At 46.8% G+C, this 17096-nt stretch overlaps 1 protein-coding gene across 2 annotated transcripts in view; it reads left to right on the top strand.

Moving 5' to 3' along the window:
• The first annotated feature begins 4028 nt into the window (after positions 1 to 4028).
• The window catches only part of RBFOX3 (RNA binding fox-1 homolog 3), a 239955-nt gene continuing 226887 nt past the window's right edge, over positions 4029 to 17096 (top strand). For both annotated transcript variants that reach the window (XM_081180924.1, XM_081180930.1), the window contains exon 1: positions 4029 to 4146. The gene's annotated coding sequence lies outside the window, so the exon portion shown is untranslated. The remainder of the gene's footprint in view (positions 4147 to 17096) is intronic.

Below are 17096 nucleotides of genomic sequence, written 5' to 3'. Positions count from 1 at the left end.
TTCAATGCAAATATTTAAAATGCCTGATTTTGTTTCGTTGGGTTTGCTTTCAACCTAGGTCAGGAGTAGGGGGACTGCATCTGCTAGATTTGTAGCTGTTGGGAAAGGTGTAACTAATGGCAAAAGCAGATGCCTGTTGTCTGCCTCCCAGAGCACAAAAAAACATAAGCAGCAAGGTCTCTCATGGGCATAGGTGAGGAGGCAGTGTGGCTAAGGCTGCTTGGGTGGATCTGTTCCTTTCAGTGCCTTGATTGATAGCAGAGTGAGCAGAAAGTAAGGAGGGGGAAAGCCCCATGACAATAGGGGACAAGCTGTTAAACTGACTCCTCTCAATTCAGGGGTGCAAAGCAACCTCTGGCAGCTGGATCGATCCAGCATGACATGGGAGCCTTTTGGAGAGTTTCTGTCCTTAGGAAAGGTTATTATTTTTGTTGTTGTTATCTCTGCTGTTCGTCCTGGATGTGTATAAAACACTGATCCTTTGCAGAATCAGGGAGTGAGCCCAAATTCATCTCCCCTTTATTCTGCAGAGGACCAGTGTGTTATCATTTAAAGGGTCTAACGGGAGGCTATTTTCAGGCCCAGTTGCTACACAGGGTGGAGGGTCAAGGGGAAGACTGGAGTCTGCAGGCCAGATGGTTCTATGGGTCCATCTGGCTTGTGGGAAGGTGGCTCCCCACCCCTAATTTTGGTCCACATAAACAGAACATTGCTGGAAGTTGATATATGTGTGTGCATTTTTGTTAATATATTCCATGCTTAGCTAAAATAAGCTGGATTGAAAACGTGATTGCCTCTAAGATATAAGTTCTTAACATCTTTCAGACTTGCTCTTCACCTAGCAATGTATGGCTAAAGTGGAATGTTTAACCATGGTCTTTGGGTTCTCAATTAGGGGATTGATGAGTTCAAATGAAGACGGTGTTTCCCCACTTTGTTCAAGCATGATGGCCATTGTCCATTCAACGTCTCCAGATGAACCAGTGGCAAGCAAGCAAGCAAGCAAGCAAGCAAGCAAGCAAGCAAGCATAAATGTGTAGAACACATTTGCTTGTGCTGGGCTGCTGAGATTTGGCTTCCTCCATGCAAGCTGGCAAATAAAGCTTGGTGACTTTCTCTTCCCTTAACACTGGGGACTGGGCTGGTGTTTTCAGCACGGACCATTAGCTTTGTACTCAGAACCTGATGGACAAGGATAAGGGGTTTGTCTGGGCCACTCCTCCCATGTTCAGAATAAACAGGTTCCAGTTCTGTGATCTCAGCTGGTGGGCAAGTCCTTGGATCGAAAGCACAAAAATTGCTGGAGTGGTAAATAACATTGAGGACAGGGCAAGATATACACAGAGCAATTTGGATCGCTTGGTCAGCTGGGCCCTGTGCCAACAACATCTGTTTTAATGCAGCCAAATGCAAGGTCATATCTCTAGGAATAAGAGTATCAGCCAGAGCTATAGAACAGGCAGCTGTATCCTGGAAAGCAGGGCTGACAGTCCTCATGGTATGTAATTTAACTGGTTGTGTGTGCCTAGAGGGTGCTGCAGGAATGGGGGTTAGTGTGATCCATTTTGATCTAAAGCTGCAGATGGGGATGGGGTAGCGTGGGGAAGAGTAAACCTATTGCTACATGCTATCCGAGTCTTGGTGTCTGGGTGGTGGTTGTTCTTGTTTTAATGTGCTCCTCTTTTCAGAGTCACTGTTGGAACGATTTGAGAACATGGGGTGGGTTGGCTTTAATAAAGAGTCTTCAGAGAAATGAAGTGAAAATGTCACTTGATAATATAATAAGCACTTTCACGGTGGGGGGAAAAATACTTTGTGCTCACAGGCGAAGTCCAATAGCTGTAAAAGAGCAATCCTGAATGCCAGTGGTGGCAGAGGTTTGAAACAGAACATTTCACCAGACTGGTATCAATCTTTCATTCCCTGCCTGCTTATCCAAGGGCTTTTAAAAGATGCAATACAATTGCTGACTAAAAGAAATAAAAATGCTTCTCTGCAGGGATTAACTTGCAAACCTATGTGAAATACTGTCATACATGGCTAATTGTATGGTTATTGTCTTTTTGTTCTAGCACACATACCTTCAGTATATGAACAGGGGGAAGTTGCAGCTAATCTCATTCTCAACACAGCTGCATGCACTGGGAAAAATTATATATGCACATGTTGTACATGTGTGTTTGCATGCTAGAGTCATGTGTGTTGAAACACATGTAAGCGCCATTCAAATCACTATACAAATGTGTCTTCTTCGTCAAAATTTTACTGTGTTTAATCTGAGGCTCTGACAATGACATCTAATGGAAGTCAAGGGCTGAAAGTTAAAAGTGGAAGTATATTTAATAATAGGAAGTAGATCACATATCTGTAACAATGTGTGCGGCTAGCTATCCACCGGGTGATTTAGTCTATGTTTACATCTTTTCTGAGAATACTAAAACCCGAAAAAATGATGGTTTCTAAGTGTTCAGATCAAGTATAAATAAAAATTGCGGTTTCCCACAGACAGCTTTATTTGAAATTTAAATGCAACTGCTCATTTGCAAGAGAACTCTGAAAATGTCCCAGGTCATGAAGTACCAAATAAGTTAAGTCTCACACTGAATCTAACAGAACTGGGGCTTCAAGGATACACTAGGAAGGCTTCAAAGAATACTCTCAATGGATAAAGATATTGATTGTACTACAAAAAGAATCAATAACGATGGATAAACATCTTGGATTATGTATGCATTTTGGTTGTGGGTGTGTTGTTGGTTTTTTTGCTGAAATATACTAGGGGATTTGTATTTAGGAAAAGTTTTATTTTATGCACGTTCTCAAGCAAATGTGCAAATAAGTTTATTAGAGCCTTCATGTGCTCTCAAAGGTTCAACCCAAATCTAACACTCCCTAGCCAATCAATGCATGTTAGTGGTAAACTTTCACAGGGTAGGGGTGATGTGTGACTTTTTGATCTCGTTGAATTCTGAATCTGTCCTATCTATTCTCATCAGACAGGCATATTTACTGTTTTGTATTAGATGCTTGCTAAAACCTTTCTTTCAGCTAACATGCCCAGATATGTATTAGGTTACATACTTGTTTCTAAAGTTCTGCTGATGTTACCTATATTTTATAATTTTATTTTGCCTAATTTTTCAAAAAAAATGTTTTGATTTTAACCGGGTTTTAAAAATAAACATTTCACGCTATGTTGTGTAAACTGCTTTGAGATTTCCCTTTTTTTATTTAAGTGATCTAGACATTCCGCTATTTTGTTTTTAAAAAGTGTAAACGCAGCAAGAAACGCAGTAGTAGTGTTGAAGCCTCTGAAGGAGATTGCCCTAACATTGCAGGCATATGAGGTTGGCCGTACAGTCTTAATACCAACTGTTGGCTGAGATGCTCAGAATTTACAGAGAAGCAGGGCAGGCAGCATTGTCTAAGATTAATCAAGGGTAGGAAATATAGTATGTGCCTTTTGGAATGAGGCAGCACTGGTCATAGGGACCACGGAAGTGAGATATGGATGTAGGATTGGACTTGGGAGAGGATGTGGACCAGTGAACCTCAGCTGATAATGACAGTAGGAGGGAAGGGAAATTGCCAGAACCTGAGCAAATAGCCAGGAGACCCAGTAAAATCAGATGTGGATCTAGATGGGTGGGACTTCCTGGCCATAGCAATTCTTTTGGATTGAGAATGGTTGGGTGGTGTAGAGAGCCAAGTGGCTAGAGAATGGGAGATTGGCAGAGAAGTACAGTATCATAACATGAAAAAATGAAAGAATGTGTGGGTCACTAAAGAGTGGCTTTGAGGGTTTTTTTGGGGGGGTGTTTTTGTTTTTTTAAAATTGCTGGGCATTTCACTTGGTAGGGCTCAGCCCTGGCTGCCCTAATGGCTCCTGTGACCCTAAGCAGTTGCACTTTCTCTGTCACCAAGTGGAAAATGTGCCATTTAGAAACCATTGTCCTGTTCTTTCCTCTGTGTTCCTTAACATGCGTGTGGAAACAAGGTCTCCATTTTATTTCTTCTTCTTCTTCCAGGCCAAGGAGCTAGAGCTGGCACAAGGACCCCGATGGCTTTCCTTTCCAGCACAGAGTGCATGTATCTGCACTAGATTGTGACATCTGCTAGAAGCAACACAACCCTTTGGTGTTCCAGGTAAGAGTCCTTGGTCTAATAGAAAGACTCTTGGAAATGGCTGCATCTACAGTATGAGGCATTTATTCTGCTGAGGCATGAAATAGTGGACCATGGAAATACACAGAGGAAAATAGCACCCCAAACCCATCTGGTGGATTTGCAGCAAGGACCCAGTGATAAAAACAAGGCGTAGAGGGCCAGAAAAATCCATTTTGACAACATATAATGCCTAAACTACATAATACACCCTAGCTGAAACTGTTGATGCCCTCCAATGTGGACGGTGCAGTTCACAATACTTGGATTAATGAGGCTGTACAGTATATTTTAATTTGACAGCCTTCCACTGAATGTAATGTGCACATGTTAAACTGTTAAACAGTGCATTATTATCTGTACCTGTTGCTTTATAAGGCATTATCCATGTGATATTATCTTTTCGTTTTTCTATCTAATTCTTCTTCCATGATTGTTTCCCTCCCCAACTGGTAAACTCGCTACCCAATTCATTCTGCCTACTGTCCTCTAAGTGTAATAATTCAGTAACGGATGCTTCAGTGTGAACTGTGTGGTGGGGGGTGTCCGTATTTGAAGCTCTTTAGAAATTCTTATGCATTTCCTAAACAGTTCAAGAACAGAAGTTTGAAGAAGTCAAGAATGAGCAGGTACAGCAGGGACCCTATGTTGTTTATCCCTAACAAGCCATGATTTGCAAGTCAACATGCATCCATGATTAGGTGTTAGCTGACTGGTCATGTCTTGCTAGGGAGCGACAAACCAAGGTCCCTGGTTCAGATGTAACAGGAAACCAAGGCTTCCTGGTTTGTTTATCCTGCTTGTGCCAGGGGAGGAGTGAAATGAAGTGACTGGGCACTGGGCACTAGCATGCTGCTCATTCCTGATAATCCACAATAAACCAGATTGTCTGGTTGATTGTTAGATGTGATTACATTCCTCTGTGTTGGTTAGTCACTAGTTGGGAGTGGGTGGGTGGGGGCGGGGGTGCCTTTCTTTTGCAGCTTCTCTTCAATCACTGCCTTTCCATTCTGTGTTGAAGCAGATGAAGAAATTGTGGGCTTGTTATTGCTGTGATGCAGAAAGATACAGTCATGTCCATCTGTTCTTCTCTCTGATTGGTAGCCCTGGACTAAGACCAGCAAATCAAACATTTATATCAGGCTGGGAAACCTGCAGCCCTCTAGATTGTTGGACATCAACCCTATCAGCCACAGCCAGCATGAGCAGGGATAATGTGAGTTGTGTAGCAGCCTCTGGAAACCCACATATTCCCAATCCCTGGCTGATTCTTTCATAAGTCTTGACCATGTAAAATACTTGTCTTCTTTTGAGCTGCTGCTGCTGCTCCTCACCAAGAAGCATTTGTCTCCATTTTTACATTGTGCTTTTAATGGAAGAAGGAAATTCAGCTGAACAGTATTCAGTAATTCATATGCTGATTCTTGGTCTTGCTTCACGCTATCAAAATTGCACACCCAGAAACTTGTAAAAGTTTTTGGACGAGTAAACTGCTAGATCTCCCTTGGCTGGAGTGCTAGGTACACCCACACACCTAACATCTGCGCCAAAATAGGCTTATTGTGTTATTGTGACACTCTCTACTGTCTACCAGTTCCTCAAGTGTGTTTCCATCACCCAAAGCATTAATTTGATAGGGAATTATTATCTCAGTTTTTCATTTACTTGAGTTGGTCTAAGTTTTATTTAAAATGAGTGCTGATGGCATCAGCCTAAGATGCATATTGCAAGGGTAGGGCTGGATAATACAGCTTTGGGTGGAGGAAATTAATGAGATTGAGATCATTTTGCTGTGCCCAGAATGGAGTGGGCCTAGGGCGTTCATTCCTAAACGATGTGCTGAGAGAGGATGGTTAATGTGCTGCAAGAGGAATTTAAAGGCTCCTGTGAAACTGTCTCCTCTGTGTGTGGGTTCTCGCTTTCCAACCAGCCTCTGCTGAGGGAGGGGGCAATTCTCCCACAACTCTGTGTTAGGTGTGGTTGGATCATTAATGAGCATGGTTACTTGCCCCCAGATAAGGCCGTCCTGTGAAATCTTACTCTCAGTGAAAGCAACTGTTTTGGGTTGTAAGCATGGCATGTACCTCCAGTTCTAGTAACATAGAAATCTGCCTTATCCCAACCAAGTGAGACTGTTTGTCCATCTCTGTAGAACCTCTACCTGATCCTTTTACATGAAGATTGGAGGGCCTGAACCTGCAGTGACAAATCATGTTACTCAACTCTGTTTTAATTAAATGGGAGTTTTAAAGTTGTAATCTATACCTCCCCCCACAAACACAACAGAAGGGGTTCATGGTGTGGTGGGGCCAGTGCCACATCTACAGCCCTGCCACTCACAGCAGCTTCAGAGTCAATGGATCCTGGACCAGCTCAGCCACTTCTCATCTCTGGAGCATCCCTTTTCGGGGCCTGCCATCAGCAAGTCCACCCATGCCTCACTTCTTGGGTGGCAGCTCATGGGAGGTCGGCTTAGCTGGGAGAGCTGGGTAGAGGAAAACCTGTGCCCATTCCACCACCACTCCAGCCAGGAGCAATTTGTATTCCAAATCAGAAATTGGAAAGCACTGGAATAAGAAGTTTGGTATTTAAAAAGAATGTACGCAGGGTCACTTTGTTTTCTTTTATATGTGATGAAAGCTTCTGTGGTTTATTGTAGGATAGATTAATGATATAAATAACAAAGAATAAAGGACCAGTAGCAGAACTCTTGTCATGTCTACTCAGAAGTAAGCAGATTTAGGACTGCAACCCAATGCTGCATACCTAAGGCAGTGAAACTGCAGGTAGTTGATCTGCAATGTCCAGAGTCTTGCTGGGATTGAGCCAGCAGGGGAGAAATAAGGATGAAAGATTGATCTTGGGGTTCTCTATCTATTTCTGGGTATTACTCTTTTTCTTCTTCTTCTTCCACTTCTTCCCATTGGGAATAAGGGGACTGTGGCTATCAGGGGACTGGAATGGCTTTAGATCCTTAAGATTCTAGTCATTTCCCAGTTCTCTCCCAGCACGCTCCCCAAACCACCCCAAATATACCCGTTTATGTCCATGCTCTGAAGTAGGTTGCCCCAGGGCCCTGGATGCTTTGGCTGGAATGAGAGGGAGTTTGCTGACTTCAGAGTTCTGTCCCTGGCAGAAAGTAAAATCCAATATATCCTATAGCCTCTGCAACACCCAAAAGCCGTTAAGATTGTACCCTAAGTTAAGTTATTTATTTTAGATTGGGTCTCCCATTTTAAAATTAATTTCTTTCTTGAACAATCATGCAAGCTAATGTTACTGAATTAAAAACAAAAACACATTGGTTTTCAACTAGCTAGATCCTTTATACAACCTAGAAGCCTAAACCTTTGGCATTCCACAAAACGAGAGACAGTTTCTAGTTTGCCTTTTTTTGTACATGTTCAAGGACACTAAGCAAGATGAAGGTTGAGGCTGCACTCCTGTGCACATGAATTTGGAATTGAATTTTGTTGAACCAAGTGGGGCTTACTTCTGTGTAAGCATGCATATAGGATCAGGCTGTAAGTGGCCAGACCTTTCTGTAAGCAAAGGCTAGTTGTTACTGGGCAAAACAGTGTTTCTCAATGAGATGGAAAGTAAATGTTCAGGCTGTTTGGTTAGCAGAGTCCTAAGTAATCATAACTTGAAAACTGGATACACTGCAGAGTTTGAATAGAGGAGATTAGATGTAAAGTATAAAATAGGAATATGAGCTCACTAATATGGACTCTGTAGATGACTTTAGTGATATGCAAGATGGCATCTCCTGGATCTGACCTCTGTGATGACTTGCTAGTCGCTGGGATCAGTAGAAAGCCCACAACCATAAATACAGTACATTACTTACCGGGGCAAATTGAATACACACCCACCCACCCAATTATGCACATTCTACTTGTGTTCAACCACACATATATGTGGTGCTGGGAAATAAATAAGTAGAATCATACTAGGAAATGACAGGAGAGAGCTAGAGAGTCCTCTCCTTCTTGGAAGGGAGACCCTTCTTGGAACCTGAAAAGGATGTCAGTAAGGGTGGAGGAAGCCCCAAAGAGACCAGAGGTTTCAGCAGGGCTTTGTTTAGGCTGCTCAGCCTCCCTGCCTAACAGCTGATGCTCAGGGTAGTGCAGCTGCAGCCACTGACATGTCTTCCAGCCTCCAGCCAGCCCCAGAGCTTCAACTCTAGATACTTTGGTCTGGATTGGAGAGAGAGAAGAGCGAGCGAGCGAGCTGGAGAGCAGGGGAAAATAGGCATTTGGAGGTTTTTTAGAGGGTGCTCCCCACTTTATGCGATTTGACTTATGCAAAAGGGGTCCAGAACTTAACCCTTGCATAAATGTAGGGGTGCCTGTACAGTTTATTAGGCCGAGGCGGTGGTAGACCGTAATGACCAAGGATGATTGGGAAAATAAAAAGGATAAAGGTAAAGGTAAAGGTACCCCTGCCCGTATGGGCCAGTTGTGTCCGACTCTGGGGTTGTGTGCTCATCTCACTTAAGAGGCCGGGAGCCAGCGCTGTCTGCAGACACTTCCGGGTCACGTGGCCAGCGTAATGAAGCTGCTCTGGCGAGCCAGCACCAGCGCAGCACACGGAAACGCCGTTTACCTTCCCGCTATAAAGCGGTCCCTATTTACCGTATTTTTCGGACTATTGGACGCACCGGTCCATAGGACGCACCTAGATTGGGGGGGGGGGGGAATAAAGGCAAAAAAAAATTACCCCCCCCGCCAGGCGCGGGGCTGGGGCGGGGAAGCCCGAGCTTCCCCCTCCCCCAGAACGGGACCCAGAGCCATGCCGAAGCTGCGCGCAGCTTTGGCATCGCTCTGGGAGCTTGCGGGGCTGGGGGAGGAGGAAGCCTTCCGCCAGCCTCCAAACCATGTCGGGAGACAGCGGGATGGCGCGCTGCGCCTCTCCCCCTGTCCCCCGAGTTTGCGGGGCTGGGCCAGCCTTCTAACCAAGTCGGGGGACAGCGGGAAGGGCGCGCTGCGCCCCTGCCGCTGTCTCCCGAGTTTGCGGGGCTGGCGACGGGGAGGAGCAGGCTTCTCCCCCCGCCAGCCTTCTAGACAAGTCGGGGGACAGCGGGAATGGCGCGCTGCGCCTCTCCCGCTGTCTCCCGAGTTTGCGGGGCTGGCGACGGGGAGGAGCAGGCTCCCCCCCCAGCCTTCTAACCAAGTCGGGGGACAGCGGGAAGGGCGCGCTGTGCCTCTCCCGCTGTCCCCCGAGCTTGTGGGGCTGGCGGTGGGGCTCTCCTGAAGCCTGGAGGTTGTGGGGCTGGTGGGGGGGAGAAGCAGGCTTGCTTCTCCCACCCCCAGCCTCCAGATCAGGTCGGGGAATAGCGGGATGGCGGACCGCCACCATCCCGCTATTCCCCGACCTGATCTGGAGGTTGTGGGGCTGGGGGGGGGGAGAAGCAGGCTTGCTTCTCCCACCCCCAGCCTCCAGATCAGGTCGGGGAATAGCGGGATGGCGGAGCGCTGCCATCCCGCTATTCCCCGACCTGATCTGGAGGTTGTGGGGATGGTGGGGGGGAGAAGCAGGCTTGCTTCTCCCACCCCCAGCCTCCAGATCAGGTCGTGGAATAGCGGGATGGCAGAGCGCTGCCATCCCGCTATTCCCCGACCTGATCTGGAGGTTGTGGGGATGGTGGGGGGGAGAAGCAGGCTTGCTTCTCCCACCCCCAGCCTCCAGATCAGGTCGTGGAATAGCGGGATGGCGGAGCGCTGCCATCCCGCTATTCCCCGACCTGATCTGGAGGTTGTGGGGATGGTGGGGGGGGGAGAAGCAGGCTTGCTTCTCCCACCCCCAGCCTCCAGATCAGGTCGGGGAATAGCGGGATGGCGGCGCTTCGCCATCCCCCTATCCCCCGAGCTTGTGGGGCTGGGGGGGGGGAGAAGGAGGCTTGCTTCTCCCCCCGCCAGCCTCCAGATCAGGTCGGGGAATAGCGGGGTGGCGGCTCTGCGCCTCCCCGCTGTCCCCAGCTTTTGGGTGCAGGCTGCTGCCCGCAAGCCTTGCGAGCCCGCGAGACATCCCGCCGGGCTTGCAAGACTTGGGATAGCTTCCTGAAGCCTGGAGAGCGAGAGGGGTCGGTGCGCACGGACCCCTCTCGCTCTCCAGGCTTCAGCAAAAGCCTGCATTCGCACCATAGGACGCACACACATTTCCCCTTCATTTTTGGAGGGGAAAAAGTGCGTCCTATAGTGCGAAAAATACGGTACCTACTTGCACTTAGGGGTGCTTTTGAACTGCTAGGTGGGCAGGAGCTGGGACCAAACGACGGGAGCTCACCCCGCCGCGGGGATTCAAACCGCCGACCATACGATCGGCAAGTCCTAGGCACTGAGGTTTTACCACCAGCGTCTATAAAGAGACATATTTATCAATCTTGTATTTTTGATTTGACACTTTTTGGGTGGGAATGAAAGGGGTGGGTGCTATAGAACAGGCATAGGCAAACTCGGCCCTCCAGATGTTTTGGGACCTGCAATTCCCATCATTCCTGACCACTGTAGGAGTAATGGGAGTTGTAGCCCCAAAACATCTGGGGGCCCGAGTTTGTCTATGCCTGCTATAGAGAGAGACACTGGAATCCTCAACTAGAGGCACTCTGGTTTCTGAAGCTGTAACAAACAGCTTTCCTCAGTCTTTTTCCTGACAGCCATGAAGGCTAGAAACATACTTTCATTAAGCAAACAAAAAAGAAAAAGGAACTGTGACTCTGTACTGTGAAGCATGTATGTACAGAATACAAAGAGCCCTGCTCTGAGAGGTGCATGTTGGACCATGCTGTGCTACTTGCATCTCCGCTCCTTCACAGCTTTCCACCTTTGGGGCAGCAGCAAGAGGTTACTGATTATGTTTGCCTTTGCGAAGTAGGACCAAACCTGTAGCCCGGAGCTGCATCCCGAGAGTTAAAAAGGCTTTGGCTGCTGGATATGGCACTTCCCCTCCATCTCTCTCTCCCCCTCCACCCCAACCAAGCAGCGGCTGCTTTCTGCCTTATTCTTTTGTTGCTCCCAAGTGCACCCTCTGAAATGGTAAAATACGGAACGTGGTTCCTTCCCCGCACCCCGCCTCTGTTTTCCCTGAGAACCTTCATTTCTCCACTGGGGGCAGAGGTCGTCCTGAGAGAAGGATTAAAGAGAAGCCTTGTCTTTCTGAAGAGGCGGCACAGCCGTATTTCCCCAGCTGCATTAATCAGTCTCAAGGAAGCCAGGCTCGCTATATCACCTTGAAGGTTCTTCAGACTGCTTTGAAAAACTTTGGGTGGATTATAGTGCTTCTTCCGCAAGGGGTGGTTTTGAAGGGACCAATCGTGCTTGTTTCTGGCAGGCAGAGTGTGGGCAGACATTATGCAATCTTCCCACACATTGTTCCCTGGGTTTTTCCATATTCAGTTCTTTCTCCATCTACAGATCGCTCTCACCTGGCTTGCTGTGTCACTTTCTGTTCTGGATGAGTCGCCTAATGACCGGATTTGTCTCTTTCCCTTCATTCTTCACCTGCCATTTCGCCTTTTGGTTATTTATGTGAAGCGTGCTTCCTCTTCTGTTTACTTGTAGCTGCCGCTTGCTGTTCAGCTGAATATAGCATTTTGTTGGGCTGTTTTTAATTTTTACTCAGTAGGAAACAAAAGTTTCCTCCTCCCCTCATGATGTGTGTGGTCCTGGGTCTTTAGGTGCATCTGTTATATACTGGGTTACTGGCCCATTTGCAACCTTGGAACATTTTGAACTCCTGAAAAGTGTTGGGATTCAGGGGAAAGGTTCGGGCTGAGGATGCAACCATGGCTGCTACTTTGCGGCTGTGGATTTGGAGTGGGTGGTAGTGCAGGGATCATTTTCTGGATAATGGAGTGCTGGGGTCAGTCAATTTCCGATCTCTCTGTCTTGATGGGAGAATAAGAACTGCAGGCAGAAATGGCTTTCTAGGATTCCCAGCAGCGCTCATCAGTTTGGTCATTGAATGCTGCGTGGAGAACAGTTGAGCGAGGCCTGGCAGAACAGCATGCCGGTTAACTCTGCCCAACAGGGTGTTTTTGTGATCTAAGCTAAGTCGGTAAAGCTTGTAAAGGAAGGGAAAAGCCAGGAGAGACTGCTTTTGCTCTTCTTACACAACTGCCTTGCAAAGTAGGCCAGTTGCATCCCAAACTTTCTGGGAGCCAGTGCCATCCCTCCCATTAACCCCCTACAGGACAGAATTGTAGGACTGTTCAAGGCAAACTCTTATTAAACTGGGACTTGGAGGTGGCATTAAGTTCACGTGGCTGTCACCAGGCTGAAGGAAAATGGCTCTTGTCCACCAAGATCCCACTCAGTTTACAAGGGGAGGAGAGCCAGTGCCCAGCTCTCTGTCTTACCCAACTCTATACTTTTCTCTTTCAACTCCAGCCTTATAGTTCTGTACCATGAATCAAGTGGGTTAGGCTAATGGGTTCTGTTTCACCAACCCTGTGAGTTGGCAGCAATGCACACAGGACACATGTTGTCAAATTGGGCATGGCTAGCCGCTCGGGTGCCTGGGGGAGGGGTGAGCCGCCCATTAGGTGGGGCGCGCTGCCACATCCCCCCTCCCCCTCAGCTGTAAGGCGGCTGAGAGAGAGGTGGCGGACAGATGCAAGCCCCCATGCCACTGTGTCAACCCCAGGAGAGATGTGTGGCTTGGGCGCACTGCGGGCCCCACAGTAAGTGTCGCCCGCTGCAGTGTGATGTGGGTCCCAGTGTCACACACCGCCCCCCAGCTATGCCTCTGAAATTGTTTAACATTTATTCAGAATACAGAAGGCCAGAGAGAACAAAGCGACAAAGCAGAATATTGAAAAGCAAAGGAGCTCTTTAGCTCAGATCTACTAGTTACATACGAACAGGCTTCTGGTCTCTTCCTGCGTAATACAGTATAGATGGTCAGTTGCAGGGTTTTCTGATGGTCAGTATGTGAGGGACAAATGACCATTTCCCCAGTCCTCTTTAAGGGATTTTTTTACCCACATGGCATTTTCTTGGCAGTTGGCACCTTCTGGCCAATTATATCCCAGGTAGAGTTTATCAGGTAGTCTGTAAACACCTTTACTTAGCAATGCAGAAATATGCCTTGTGAAAATTCAGACCACTTGTCCACTTAGCTCCATATTGTCTCTACACTGACCAGCAGTAGCTCTCATCTTCTTTTTTCTGGCCATTCCAGGAACTGAACTTGGTACCTTCTGTGTGCAAAACAAGGCCTCTGCCTTTGAGCTACATCAGGGGAAGCGTGTGTAGCCAAATGTCCTCTTTTTCCTGGGCACGCCCTCTTTTTCAGAATTAAAATTTCTGTCCGGGCAGATTTTTTAAATTTGGAAAAATGAGTGTGGGTTTTTTTGTGTGTTTTTTTCCAGTAACCCAATATTTTTTTAAAAGAAAAACAGTTTTAAAAGACCCATGTGTTGTGCTCCCCTCGCCATTTTTCATGAATGGAATGCACATGTTACACAGTGTAATAAATTGTTTTGTGCACACTTACATTCACAAAGATGGGAGCATGAGCCCAAATCCTTTCATGTGGCAAGTGAGGGAGCAATATGTATTATTATTATTATTATTATTATTATTATTATTATTATTATTATTATTATTTTGTTGAAAGTTAAGAACATTGTTACAAGCAATATATTACAGCCTCTATAGCCGACATATAGTAGGGGTATTTAAAATGAGAGTCGTCATAGCGATCCGTAGTTAAAAGTAGAAGTCTGCAAATGCATCCTCTTTTTTGCTCTTCAAAATATGGCAACCCTAGACAGGCAGATGGATTAACAGCTGATTCTGAATAACATGTTGTGCATTCTGAACAGCTAGGCCAGACCCAGCAGGTTCATAGAGGCATGTGGGACTGACACCTTTGTGTCCCTTTTCTCTCTGCTCAGTGAGAAACTATCACTTTCTGGCCACCTGCATAAATGGCATTGCAAGCATAGTGGTGACCGGTCCTGCAGTTCCTACCAAGTGGAGCAGTGGCATAGAAAGCAAAGCGAGTCCATGCAAGTAGCTACTATCACCACAATTGCAGTCTTTACTCTTACAATTGTTCGTGCCCTTCCCACACTGCAAATGTCATTGTTTGGGGCAAAGGGCTTTCAAATTAAGCACTGCTGTGGAGGTGCACACTGAGAATTGTTGTTTAAACAACAACAACGACAAAGCAGTTCTGCAGGATCAAAGCCAGTCGTAATATAGTGGTACCTCAGGTTAAGAACTTAATTCGTTCCGGAGACCTGTCCTTAACCTGAAACTGTTCTTAACCTGAAGCACCACTTTATCTAATGGGGTCTCCTGCTGCCACTGCGCCGCTGGAGCACGATTTCTGTTCTCATCCTGAAGCAAAGTTCTTAACCCAAGGTACTATTTCTGGGTTAGTGGAGTCTGTAACCTGAAGCGTATGTAACCTGAAGTGTATGTAACCCGAGGTACCACTGTAATAGCAGATTCTCATGGAAATTCACAGTGCAAGAACAACACAGTAAGTAAAGAAAAGTAGTCATTCTGAGATATCTGCAGAATACAGGGTGAAAAGTGGCAGTATAACTACAGGTGGGGGCATGAATCAGAAGTGAGCAGGAAGCAACAGGATCTGGGAAGGAAGAGTGCCAATGTGGATTTGGACCCAGGAATGGAATTCTGTCTCAGGAAAACTCTGTGAGTTACTCTAATGGTTGGCTGCATGCAAGTGGATAGAGACACCAATCTGCATGGCGTTATGGACACTTGCCAGGTTGACACTGCATCTTGGGAAGTGTCATTATAACGTTATCAAATGGGACCAGGATGGGTGGCCCCAGGTATGTTGATACATGCTCAACCCCATGACAATTGCTCAGCCCTTCCTGTTTGCCGATGACATGTATAGTCTTGGCTTGCTTCTCTTGCCAACCTGATGCTGCCTCCTTTGCTTATTTCTAGTTATTTCTGCAACGTGCCCAAAGTTCTCTGCCCACAAGTAAATGATGAATGGCACAAAAGCAAGAGATGGAAAGGGCAAGAAGACAGATGTTTTTCTATTCCCACTGGAGAAATAGGTTCTCCTTAATCAATATTCCCTCTTAGCCGAGCATTGGGTTTCTCCGCCGCCCCCGCCCCCGCCCCTGCCCCCGAAGCCTAGACTTCCTCTTACGCTGTTGCCTCTGCCCCATCACCACTGAAACTTCTGCCCTTTAGATTTATCTCATTTGCACCAGCTGGAAAGACAGCATTTGGAGTGCTTTTTTGCACGGATTGTGGAACCTGAGAAGCCTGCAATGACAGGGGGAACACAAATGTAATTTGGCGCCTGCAAACATGCTCCCTGTCAAACCTAAATCCTCCTGGGGAAGGAAGCACTTTTTAGAGGAAGACTTGAAGAGCAGCAGCAGAGAAACATCTGAGAGGGGAGCCCTCAAGGTACTTTTGTTCCAGTGAGTAGGAGTCTTTAGATCCGCTTAGACATAAAAGGCGGCACAGTTCCATTCCCAAAGCCTCTGCTGAAGGAGAGGAGGGGGAAATGTGCCTGCAAAGAGAGGGAGGGGGAATCACAAATAGAGTGGTGGCTAGAAACTAGGAGGGGCATTTCTCTTCTCCCCTCCCCCCGCCTTTCCACCCCAGGAAATAAATTGGGTCAGACTTGAAAGTGAGTTTCCTCGCTGTGGATTTAATTTTAGCTCTTGCAGACTAGTTATCGTATCATAAATGCCAGGGCGATTTTTAGGAAACATGCCCAGCGAGGCTTAGCTGCTGTGTAACAAGATTTGTGTCTATTTCCTATGGTGCCATGCTTTCAATAAACAACTATGTGTTCCCAGGGGCCTGTAGCAAGGCTGGGATGGGATAAAAGAGGCAGGCGGCTCTGTGCCTGTCCTTCAGCTGTATGGTGAAGTGCATTTTTTGTCTAGGGTCCTGCTAGCATATCCCTTGCCCTGGATCCATCTTTTCATAGTAGAAAGCACCAAGCCTGGGAAGGGAAGAGGCTGCATGGGTACCATTACCTGCCCAGTTACACAACCAGCAGTTTCTATTATAGAGTTGCCAACCAGCCTGTTTGTTCCTTGATTCTGAGCTGCTTCTTCCCCATTGCAATAGCCACAAGCCCAACGAGCTGAGAAGCTGATTCAAACCAGAGGGTCACCTAGGAAAGTGTCCTGTCTCTTCCAGTAGTTGTTGGCAGATGCTTCCAAAGCAGATGTAGGAGGAACGCACAGCATCAAGGCAACCTGTTCTCTAATGGCAACGAGGGAAATGTAATAATGTTTTGAAGATTGCATATGATGGGGGAGGAAGGGTAGTGGTAATGGTGCTGGGAAGCTTTTTGATCTAATGGAACTTTGGCTAAAATATTGTGATCATGGCTCCAAGGAACCATCACATGCAATCACCATGTAGTCACATTGCAGCCTAGCAGATGCCCTGGGCAGGTACCCTGATCTGTGAATTCCCTTAGCACCACCCTAAAGTAATTGCCATTATGTCATTACACCCCCTCCTCCACACATGACTTGCCTTGATTTGAACATTATTTTTCTTTGGACGATCTTTTGCTATGACAAAGATTGGGCAGGTGGCAGAGATAGGTAACTAACAGCATTTCTCTCTTCTTTCCCCCTCCCCATCCCCCTACATCTTGCTTCTTCTTTTAAATCTGTCCAATTAGTGTCTATTAGTCACTCAGTGTGTTAAAGCATTAAGAACAATTAAGGGTGCAAAGAGTTTCCAGATGCAGCGTTAGCACAGAAGCTGGCAGGCTGCTGTCTGATCCCATATGCAAGCACTCAGAGAGAAGAAGGGCATGCAACAGCAGCAGCGGCTATGGTATGGGCCTGAACGCTCCTCCGCCTTCGTAGTGAGCAAAATCCATGGGTCTGGTTGTAGTTTATACAAGTTAGTTTTACACTTTGTTCTGAGTTGTAGTCACTTACTGCGCTAGGAAAA

Source organism: Podarcis bocagei (assembly GCF_964188305.1).
Source record: "Podarcis bocagei genome assembly, chromosome: 2".
Taxonomy (NCBI): Eukaryota; Metazoa; Chordata; class Lepidosauria; order Squamata; family Lacertidae; genus Podarcis; species Podarcis bocagei.
This window is presented reverse-complemented; position numbering and strand designations above follow the sequence as displayed.